The sequence below is a fragment of the Dasypus novemcinctus genome, chromosome 30, assembly GCF_030445035.2.
Source record: "Dasypus novemcinctus isolate mDasNov1 chromosome 30, mDasNov1.1.hap2, whole genome shotgun sequence".
Classification (NCBI taxonomy): domain Eukaryota; kingdom Metazoa; phylum Chordata; class Mammalia; order Cingulata; family Dasypodidae; genus Dasypus; species Dasypus novemcinctus.
Genome location: NC_080702.1, coordinates 18,753,927 through 18,764,247, shown reverse-complemented (window position 1 = coordinate 18,764,247; position 10,321 = coordinate 18,753,927).

Below are 10,321 nucleotides of genomic sequence, written 5' to 3'. Positions count from 1 at the left end.
TTTAACCTCATCATTTCCTCAGTGTTTAAAGAAGAGTCTTACCTCTTTTAAAAGAACATTTATGTTCTAGAAATCAAATCCTGAAAAGTAGTTTTTTATTTCAAACTAACTGCAAGAGATTCATTCTTTTACTTTAAAGGAAAAATTAAGGTAATAAGTTCATTTAATATGTTATAAGTCAAATGAAAGGTATTTAAAGGTGTTATAAAATTAATAGGCTTTCAAAAAAATTAATAAAACTGTAACTAAGACTTAAAATCATTTATAAATGCATTTATGTTATAAAACAGTGGAAAGGTAATAACTGAAATTATAGCTGGGTGAATTTAGCTTGAAATTATTAAGTGTAAACTCTAAACTAACCTTTCCTTTGTTTATGGTTACTTCAAGGCTAACCTCACCCTTTGCCTTTGCCTATGGTTATTTCATAATTGAGAAGAGCTGGGACATCACTGTCTCCTCTCCTGGTATTAGTAACCCTTTCTCTCATGAATTCAAGTGTAACTAAATAAATTGCTGCCTGATAGAATAAGGTTAAATGACCACTGGAGTTTTATTATCTCCAAAATCAAAAAGGGGGGTGGAGGGGGAGAAGTCTCCTGCCTTGACGGTCAGTGTTCCTAAGAGTGGCAATTCATGAGAGAAAGCAGTCTGTCTCCCTGAGGCTTCAAATAGCCTCAGTAAATATATATAAAATTAATCTTGTTGCTTATCCAAAATTCTGCTAATTTCAAAGTAAAATATAAAGTTCTAAAACAAAATGGTGCTAAGGCATTGAGAACATTTTGGTTATTACAATCCATTAAGTAAGAAAGAAAATTCTTGTGGTAAACTGCATGGTCATAGTGCAAATTAAGAAGAGTTTCAGAAGTCTTTGAAAAGTTTAAAGTAACTAAAGTCATGCTGTTGTGTCAAACTATTCATGTCTGCCTATTTGCTCAAATTGTTGAGGTTAAATATGCAGTTATATAAGTAATATGTATTTCTGGACCCCTAATTAATTAAGCTAAACAGTATATAAAATAATACAAATTATAAATAATATCAATGAGTTTTGTTTCTGTGTCTAACTCTTTGTGTCTGCCCATTTGCTCAGTGTATGTCTTCATACATCAGGATAATAATATCAAATTAACAAATGAAAATTCTTAAAAGAGCTCTATTCAAATTGTTAATTGGTTATGCAGTTATGTATGTAAATAAATATTCTTAAAGCCCAAATTAAACTAAGCAGGATGAAAAAGTCATAGAAATCTAATTATAGAAACAATTGGGAAAGGGCCTCCTCTTTGCAAGAGCTTTTAAGGCAAGACTAGGTGTGGCAGATTAAACCTATCTACTAGGCTAGGGAATTAAGAATCAGTTTGCCTGGTAATTTCCCAGTTTAAACCTTTGTCAGCCATAAAATGCAAAAAAAAACCCCAAAGATTAGGTTAATTTTCACATAAGAAAAATGTTGATGTAACCTGGCGGCCTGCTGCCTCAGTCTCCCACTCCCGGGTTGGACAGCAGTGGAGGAGACCAGTTTAGGCCAGTCCTATGGGCAGTGGAAGGATGCCCAAGAAGGAGCTAACTAAGTCGGTGCCATTTCAGCACTAAATTCTATTCCTTATTTGACAAAGGGGGGAGCAGGTAAAAACTAAAATGGTTGGAATGTGATAGAGGAAGCAGTTAAATCAAACTTTTGCGTGGGAAAGTTAAATAAATCTCAGATAAGCTGTAACTTCTGAAGTATCCAATCTATGGAAAAACAGGAAGAGCTTGCATGCTAGGCTTAGGGGTATAAATTGTGTCATTTTTCTTTGTTCGTGGCACCAGCCATATCTGGCTCTGCGCCCCTTCTTGCAAGATTGAGAATAAATTATTTTCTTCTCCACAATCTGGTGAGCTTTATTTTCTTCCAGAAGATTTCTTTCCAACAAAATAAAGGTAATTAGTGGCTCTATTAACAAATTTCAGTAAGCAAAGGAAAGTCCATAAAAACTATGGAGAAATCTTTCCTGGGTTATGATTTTTAAAAAATTAAGTAATTGTGTAATGTGTTTTAAAACCTAGTAGTCAGTATGCATGTGTTTTAAAACCTGGTAGTCAGTTATGCTTTTAAATTATTAATTTTCATAACTTAAAGAAAAGAAGTTTTTAGCTTCCTGTAAGGGAAAAAGAGAACATTCCTTGCATAAACTATTATGGTTTCAATTTTATTTAACTTGAGTGTAATCTCCCATAGTTAGTTTATAAACTAAATTAACATTATGTACGAAATCTTTAGAGTAATGAAAATTGTAAGTTCACATTAGTGAAATTAGGCTAAAGGAAAAAGATTGTAGATATGCTCTCAAATAAAGAGTAAATTTCTTTAGTAATTGTAATTTAATAAGTTTATTTAAACATGAGGTGTCTAGTCAATGCGGTTATAGTCAATTATAAAGAGTTTGTAAAACATCCTCCAACTGAAAATGTTTAAATAGTTCTAGTTCTAGAAAAGTCATTGTTAACTAAAACTTAGATTGGTTATTAGTAGCAGAAATAACTTCATGATAATAAACCTGTCTGAAGGCCACTGCAAAGTACACATTTAAGTAAATGGTAATAAAAAGTTATCTTGATTATATTGGAAGTCTTCTGTTTTCATTTTAACAATGAAAAATAATATTTTTCCTCTATTACTAAAGTACCTACTGTTATCTTCATAATAAAATTGTGTAAGTAGACAGTCATTTAATATATGATGTGTTGCATTAAATTGTTTAAAATATATATATAAACAAGGAATAAACGTTAACATTATCAAACTCTTGTGCATTCGAACCAGGCCTTGTATACATTACAGGTGGCCTCTCCATGTGAGTTATTGGCTAGGCTGGTCACTGACCCCTCAATTAAAAATATGTGCTATATCAGTCTCTGGTTCTGCTCCTGAAGTCGATGGAAACTATATTGCAGTTTCAAGCTCGTGCAGCCAATAATGACTCGGTACAGCCAAGTGTACAATGAATATCGCCTCCAGACTGGCACTGTTCCATGGTGCCAGAGAGCACTATGCACCAGGCTAGTAGAATACTGGAAAATCTCTCTAAGATGAAGGATGCTGCAACTTGCTCACTGCGTTGAAGAACATGCTAAGTGGAGCCATGATACCAGGATACTGTAAGTAAAACTTAAACACAATTGGCATTATGGCCTGCTCTCATGGAGAGATAACATGTAAAGTATTACAAACCTGAAACTCAAAACTAATAATTGCAACTCTGAATCCTTATGCATTAATACATTAGTTAATATTAAGTGCTGTACTTTTATCCTGTACTAAATATATGCCTAATAATTGTAATGTTATCTTTTCTATTTTGGATCAAGTGCAGAAGTATATTAGACATGTTAAATTCCTGGTAAAATCATTTTCTAAACAGTTAATAACATGTCTATAGAATAAGGTGGCAGTCTCAGCCAGTCTCAGTCAACTTCTATATTCTGCTGTACTCTGCTGTGTAGCAAAAGTGAGGCTTGCTTGCTGATGGTGAGTCACCTATTGAACAAGTCAAAATTGCTAGAAATTGTACAATGAAAACCAAGGTGTAAAAATCTTTATTCTGTAGTTCTAATCACTCCCACAGGTGAGAACTAAGAGTATTTCCAAATTAGTGTTCTAATCCTGAGTGAAGCCAGTTGCCCAAGGAGTGCCAGTTCACCAGGAGCATCTGACAGAGCGAATGAGTGTTAATCATTGAACAGCTTGGAATGTGTCTTCAGACAAAGCTAAGTGTCTGTTGCAATTTCTCTCTAAAGATGGATAACTTAAAAAAGAATATATATGCTGTTCCCACCAGCTTTTAAGGAATGCCATCTTTATAGGCACCTAACCTTGTACCTCTGTAATCCAATGTGTCCTCTTTTAAAAACAGGTATTCCAAATTTTTAATTAAGTTTGTTTCTTTCAGAGTGAACATCTTATTAACCATATGAAAACTTCATCCAACTTCGTACAGAATGCCAGATCCATCTTCCTCCAGTTAGAATAAATTAAAGAGTTTTACACCTTATTAGGCAATGACTACAGCCCATGGCCAGCAGGAAGCAGTTACAGAAAAGAGATCATCTCCCTTCAGCACCCCTTTTAAATTAAAGGTGTAAACTCTTTAAAAGTAAAATAAAAGTAATAGATAGATCTGGAACCTGACTGGAAATCCACGTGAGTGCCAGTGGCAGCAGAATAACTGCAGGAGGCCCCTGCCCAAGATTCTGCTGTCCAGAATGAAAAGTTCTCAACTTCTAAAAACAGTCCTGGATGCTGTACTAAAGACTGATAAATAATCAATCAAGACAACAAACAGCCATCCACCTCATAGCTCCAACAATAATTATGCCAAAGCTTAGCAAGTAAACTTTGGCAAAAGGGGGGGAATGATGTGGGCTATGGGTGGAAGGCTCTTTGTCTCTTCAGAGATAACTAAGTTGTTTGACTTGTGGGTGTGGAACGGTAAGAGGCTGCAGTCCTGCCCTTAGGGACAGTGGCAGCGGCTCCAGTCCCAGGAAATGTTTAACAATGCAAGGGCTATAAACTTTAAGTATTTAGGGGAAATGCAAAAACCAAATACGATAAAGGCTTATCTAGAACGTCTGGAGTCCATGCTAAAAGCTTACCTAAGATGTGGAAGATATATGCTAATTGAAGTCTATTGAGAACTGAAACAAAGGGACCATTTGGCCTTTCCTCTCTGTATAAAAGACATTTGAAAATCTTGTTCGGGGCTCGGGATTCAAACAGTAGTTCCCGAGTCCGGCCGGCCGTCAATAAACCATTTTTCCTTCTCAAAATCATTCCTGAGTCCTGGCCTCTCTATACTCAAATAATTGAACTTCTCTTAAATTCTAATTCCACAACAATACCACTGTCAGTATGGGCTTTAGGCCAACAGATTGCAGCAGCCTTAGATCTGCTGCAGTCTGAAGCAGACAAAGAAATTACCATCTTTTCCAGGGAGCCCCATGACATGGGCCATCAGAGTGAGGACAGGGAGGAAATAGAGGACAAGGATGAGGATGAGCCCTCCGATGAGAAAGAAACTAACCCCTTTCTGCCTAAGCACATGTCTAAATTGAATATTTCTAAAGCCAGTATTTACCCTAATTTGTGTAATGTAGCCCCTACAGTCCCCCCAGTTACAATGCCTACAGCCCAGGGAATATTTACTGATGCCATTGACACCAGGCCCTACCCTAACAACGTATTTGTACCTAATCCAGTTCCAACTACTCCCTTAATGCATTGTTTGCTGCAAGGATCTCAACAGGGGGATCCTGAAGCAATGCAATTACGAACAGCTTTCCTGGTAAACATTCAACAAGTCCCCCCAGATGCAAACAACCCACAAGGAGGATATAATTTTCATTATGAACCCCTGCCATTTAAAATTCTGAAAGAACTTAAACAAGCCTGTGCACATTTTGGAACTAATAGTCCTTACACTTTTGGCTTAGTGCAAGGGCTGGCTCAAGCTGACTGACTTATCCCTGGGATTGGGACATGCTGGCTAGAACTGTTTTAAGCTTGGCTGAGTTTTTGCAATTTAAAACCTGGTGGACAGGTGAAGCCAATATGATTGCATGCCATAATGCAGTACAGAATCCTCTCGTTCTTATTTCTGCTGAACAATTATTGGTATTGGTGATTGGTCTGGAATTCAAAAACAGCTTCGATACAATGATCAGGCTATAACACAAGTGTGCAATTCATGTTTAGCAGCTTGGAAATGGATTTGTGCACCTAGAAAACCTACTCAATCTTTTGCCACAGTGATCCAGGGAGTTAATGAACCATATGTGGAATTTGTAGCCAGATTAACTGACATTTTGATAAAAACAATTGAGATACCAGAAGCAAGAGAGTTAATTTTGTTAACGCTTGCTTTTGATCAGGCTAACAGTGAATGTAAAAAGACGGTCTTGGTTGTAGCCTTTAAAGGTAGCTCGAAGGAGAGAAAGAAATTGTTTTAAATGTCAGAAGCCTAGTCACTATCAGAAAGAATGTAGATCTTTCTAACCGTAGAACATTGTCAATAGAGGCTGGAAAGGAATTGACATTGATAGAGGATCGAATCTCTCAAGGGCAATTAACACAAATAGAAACTGACAAAGCAGTTGATTTATTTTCTCAACCCCTCAATCTCCTACGGCTTTATTTTGGCAAGGAGGTATATTGAAATGGTTTTTTTTAACCTAATAATAAACAAGAGATTGCAAACATATCTCCAAAAAATTATTTCCATTCCAGCAAAAGGCTGTGTTAGATTGTTACAATTAAAGGGGTCTGATCAAGACAGAATTATTTGTGATCTTTCTCATGAAGAAATTCAACACTTATATATAACTAATCCTCAATGACAAACTGCTATTAGTAATTTTCAAGGCATTATTGATAATCATTATCCTACCTCCAAATTGTTAATGTTCTTACGAAGAACCACTTGGATTTTACCAAAAATTGTGAAAGCTGTTCCTATTGAAAATGCATGTACAGTTTTTACTGATGGTAGTAGTCATGGAAAAGCAGCATATGTTACCTCTCAAAAAGAACAGGTTTGGCAGACTCCTTATTCATCTGCTCAATGCACAGAGCTTTCAGCCATCATTAAGGTTTTACAAACATTTCAGGAGCCCTTGAATATTGTCTGATTCTGAATATGTGTGTTTAATTGTGGCTCATATTGAAACAGTTCATATTTTTATTGATGAATTGTCTCAACTTTTTGTTGACCTTCAAGCCCTCATTTGGCAAAGAAGTCAGCCCATATATATTACTCATATCTGGTCTCATTCTTCCCTTCTTGGTCCTCTAGCTACCCAAAATGCCCAAGCTGATCTGTTAGTGGGATGTTTGCAGGATGCAACTGAATATCATGCATTGACTCATATTAATACTAAGGGACTTAGACATAAATTTCCTCAATTGACAAAATATCAAGCTCAAGAGATTATTCACACCTGTCCCACCTGTGGACCCTTGGCCACATTGCCTTTTCAGGCTGTAACTAATCCCAGAGGCCTGGCTCCTAATCAACTGTGGCAGAGGGATGTTACTCACATACCATCATTTGGTAAATTATGATATGTCCATGTCTATATTGACACTTACTCTTATTTTTTGTGGGCTACTGCACAAAGTGGTGAACATTTTCATCATGTTCATTCCCATTTGAGGTCTGCTTTTGCTGTGATGGGATGCCCCTTGAAAATTAAAACTGATAATGGCCCTTCTTATACCAGTAAGACTTTTGCCTCCTTTTGTTCTACATATGCTATTGAGCATGTTACTAGTATTCTGTACAATTCCACAGGTCAAGCCATAGTTGACCGCAGCCATCATACCCTACAAACTATGCTTTTAAAACAAAAAGGGGGAGATGATGGTATTATAAAACCAAAAGATCAACTGGCAAAAGCTTTATTTACTTTAAATTTTCTTAATGTTTATAATTCACTGACATCTGCAGAATGTCACTTTGGAAAATCCACATCTACAGTGGACATTGGAAATGAAGATCAACCAATATTCTGGAAAGATATTTTAAGCAATGAATGGAAAAAAGGCAGGATTAAAGTATGGAGGTGAGGCTATGCTCTTGTCATTTCAGAAAATGGAGAGCAAATTTGGCTACCTGTGAAGAGGATTAAACCATAGAATGAAGAGATGGGGTCTCCTACAACTTCTGATGATGGTGAGCATAAGTAATGAGGAAGCTATGGGTAATTACACCTATTGGGCCTATATACCGAACCCCCCATTACTCAGAGTGTTAATCTGGAAAATCGAGCCTTTCTTATTTATCTGAATAAGACCCAAATATTCCCTGGACCAACTGATAATAGGTTACCAATTAAGCCCCATGAGGAAGGACAAAGAATCTATAATTTCATATTACTATTTGATTATCGACCCCTATGCATTGGTAAACATCCTCCATGTATTATTGTTAAAAATCGGATGATTATCTTCAAAAAAAATAATACTAAGCCTTTAGTGATGTTCTTTCCTTCTTATAATTATAGGGTGACTAAAAAACCTACCTATAACTGTCCACAAAGAGATATTGGGGATAAAGAAGGGTGGCAAGAATGCCATATAGGAAGAGAATCTATCATTTTTAATGATTCCTATGGCAGAGTGTGGGAAAGTGCCCCTATGGGGAGTCCCACCAAATATAATGGCAGATTTATTTGGTATGGTCTAAATAGTAAAGGACAGCAAATTAGTAATATGCAATATCCCTTTCATGAATATTTTGAATTGGATGAAAAAATAATTTTTTACCCAAAATAATAGTGTTTGGAAATATAAAGGAAAATGGACCCCTTCTCCATGGTGTAATATTACATATATACATAGTCAAAAGAATTTGTGGAAAGTTTTTCTGGGAATAGCACCTACTATAGAATGGATTGGGAATAATAGTGAGAATGGTCAGTATTTGCAATTAGATCAAACTCATCATTTTCAATCATAAGAGATCCTTATGTGTTTGTGGTTGGAAAACTATCACCAAGAATGCTCTATTTTATAAAAGTGGGGCATTGTATACCTGTTTGAGAATATTTTACAGAATGGAGATTTCATTACAATGGCTTGAAGGTGGCGGGGAGTGTGGATTCCAGTGCGACTGAACCGAATTTGGCAATCGTCACCTGAGAGTCAACTGCTGTCCCATATGGCTCAAGAAATCCTGAAGCACTCAAAGGGATTTGTGGGACTGTTAATAGTTGGCATATTGGGACTGATTGGTGTTATTGCAGCAGCTGCTACAGCTACCATGGCCTTGCATGAGACTGTGCAGACTCAGCAATACATGTATGATTGGCATAAGAATGCTAGTGACTTATGGCATAGTCAAGAACATATTGATGAAGAATTAAATAGTAGAGTTAATGATCTGGAATCAGCAGTTTTACATCTTGGAAATCAAGTAATAACTTAAATTTACTTAGAGGATTAAAATGTGATTGGAATGAGAGTAATTTTTGTATTACTCCACTTGCTTATAATAATTCTATGTTTGGGAAAAGATTAAAAAATCATTTGATAGGTCATAAGGGTAATATGCCATTAGAAATAGAAGAATTACAGAAAAAGTTATTGGAAATGTCTCATAATCAGATTTATGTAGCTGATGATAAGGATATGTTTAATGATTTGATTTCTCATTTCAATAAGTTTAATCCAGTAAATTGGTGGAAGTCTCAACATTTTTTATCAGCATTAGGAATAGGACTTTGTGTGTTAATCTTGTTGCTCATTGTTGTTGCCTGCCTGGGATGAGGTATTTGCCGAAGACTGCACCATGTGAATGCTATGGGACAAGCCAATAATTTGGTACTTGCAAGAACCTTGCAATGAGTTCCCCATGGTCAGTGTGCTTGGCTGGTAGTTAATGATGGGTAAGACTCTCAGAGGAGGGCAACCTAAGACAGGCACAGCCACCCTGACTAAAACAAAAAGGGGGAAATGTGGGAAACAAAGGCATGTTCTTTCCATGGAAGCAAGATACTTCCTTGACCACCAAGTCATGCTGTCTCCATAGCTATACGTGCAGGTCATAAATCTAGCAAGGTGATGTGTATGCTCAGGTGGAAAGAGAAGTAGGTAGAACAGGACAACCTGGGCAACAAGATTTATGGGTATGTTTTCTGAACAATATAATAGAATATTGAATTTTTGAACCTTGATTTATAATCTTAGATTTTGATCCATTGTGTTATACAGGTTGAGGTAATGGGGATAGTTAGCTAGGATAGTTGCTGGTTCTCACAATTGCTTGGGGTATATAAAGAAGCCCCTGAGACTAATAAACTTGTCCGATGAGCTTGAGGCTTCAATGTTCTCAGATCCCCTGGTCCCAATCTCTCTGTCTTTCATTCCCGACACACTTTGGGTCCTTGACTCCAACACTATTGAGTGAAACAAGGTAGACTCAAAAGTAAAATATTGTGTGATCTCAGTGATATGCAATAATTAACAGTCATAGATGCAAAATATTAAAGATAGATTACCAGGGGAAAGCGGTGATAGTTAATCCATAATCATTGCTTAAAATTTGTGGAGTCTATACATATAAATCCTGCACCACTGCACATCCCAGCAATTACTAAAATTGTTTGCTCCACATCCCAACAAATTCATGATTGGGGGTGTGAGAGACCATGCATGCCCAGTGTAAGCACCTCTTTGCATTGTCAGCTGCAGCAATACTGTCTTCCTGGTGGAGAAAAGGACCATACAGACTCATAAGGACCTTCTACCTGTGGCTGAGACAGAACTACTCCTTCAAAG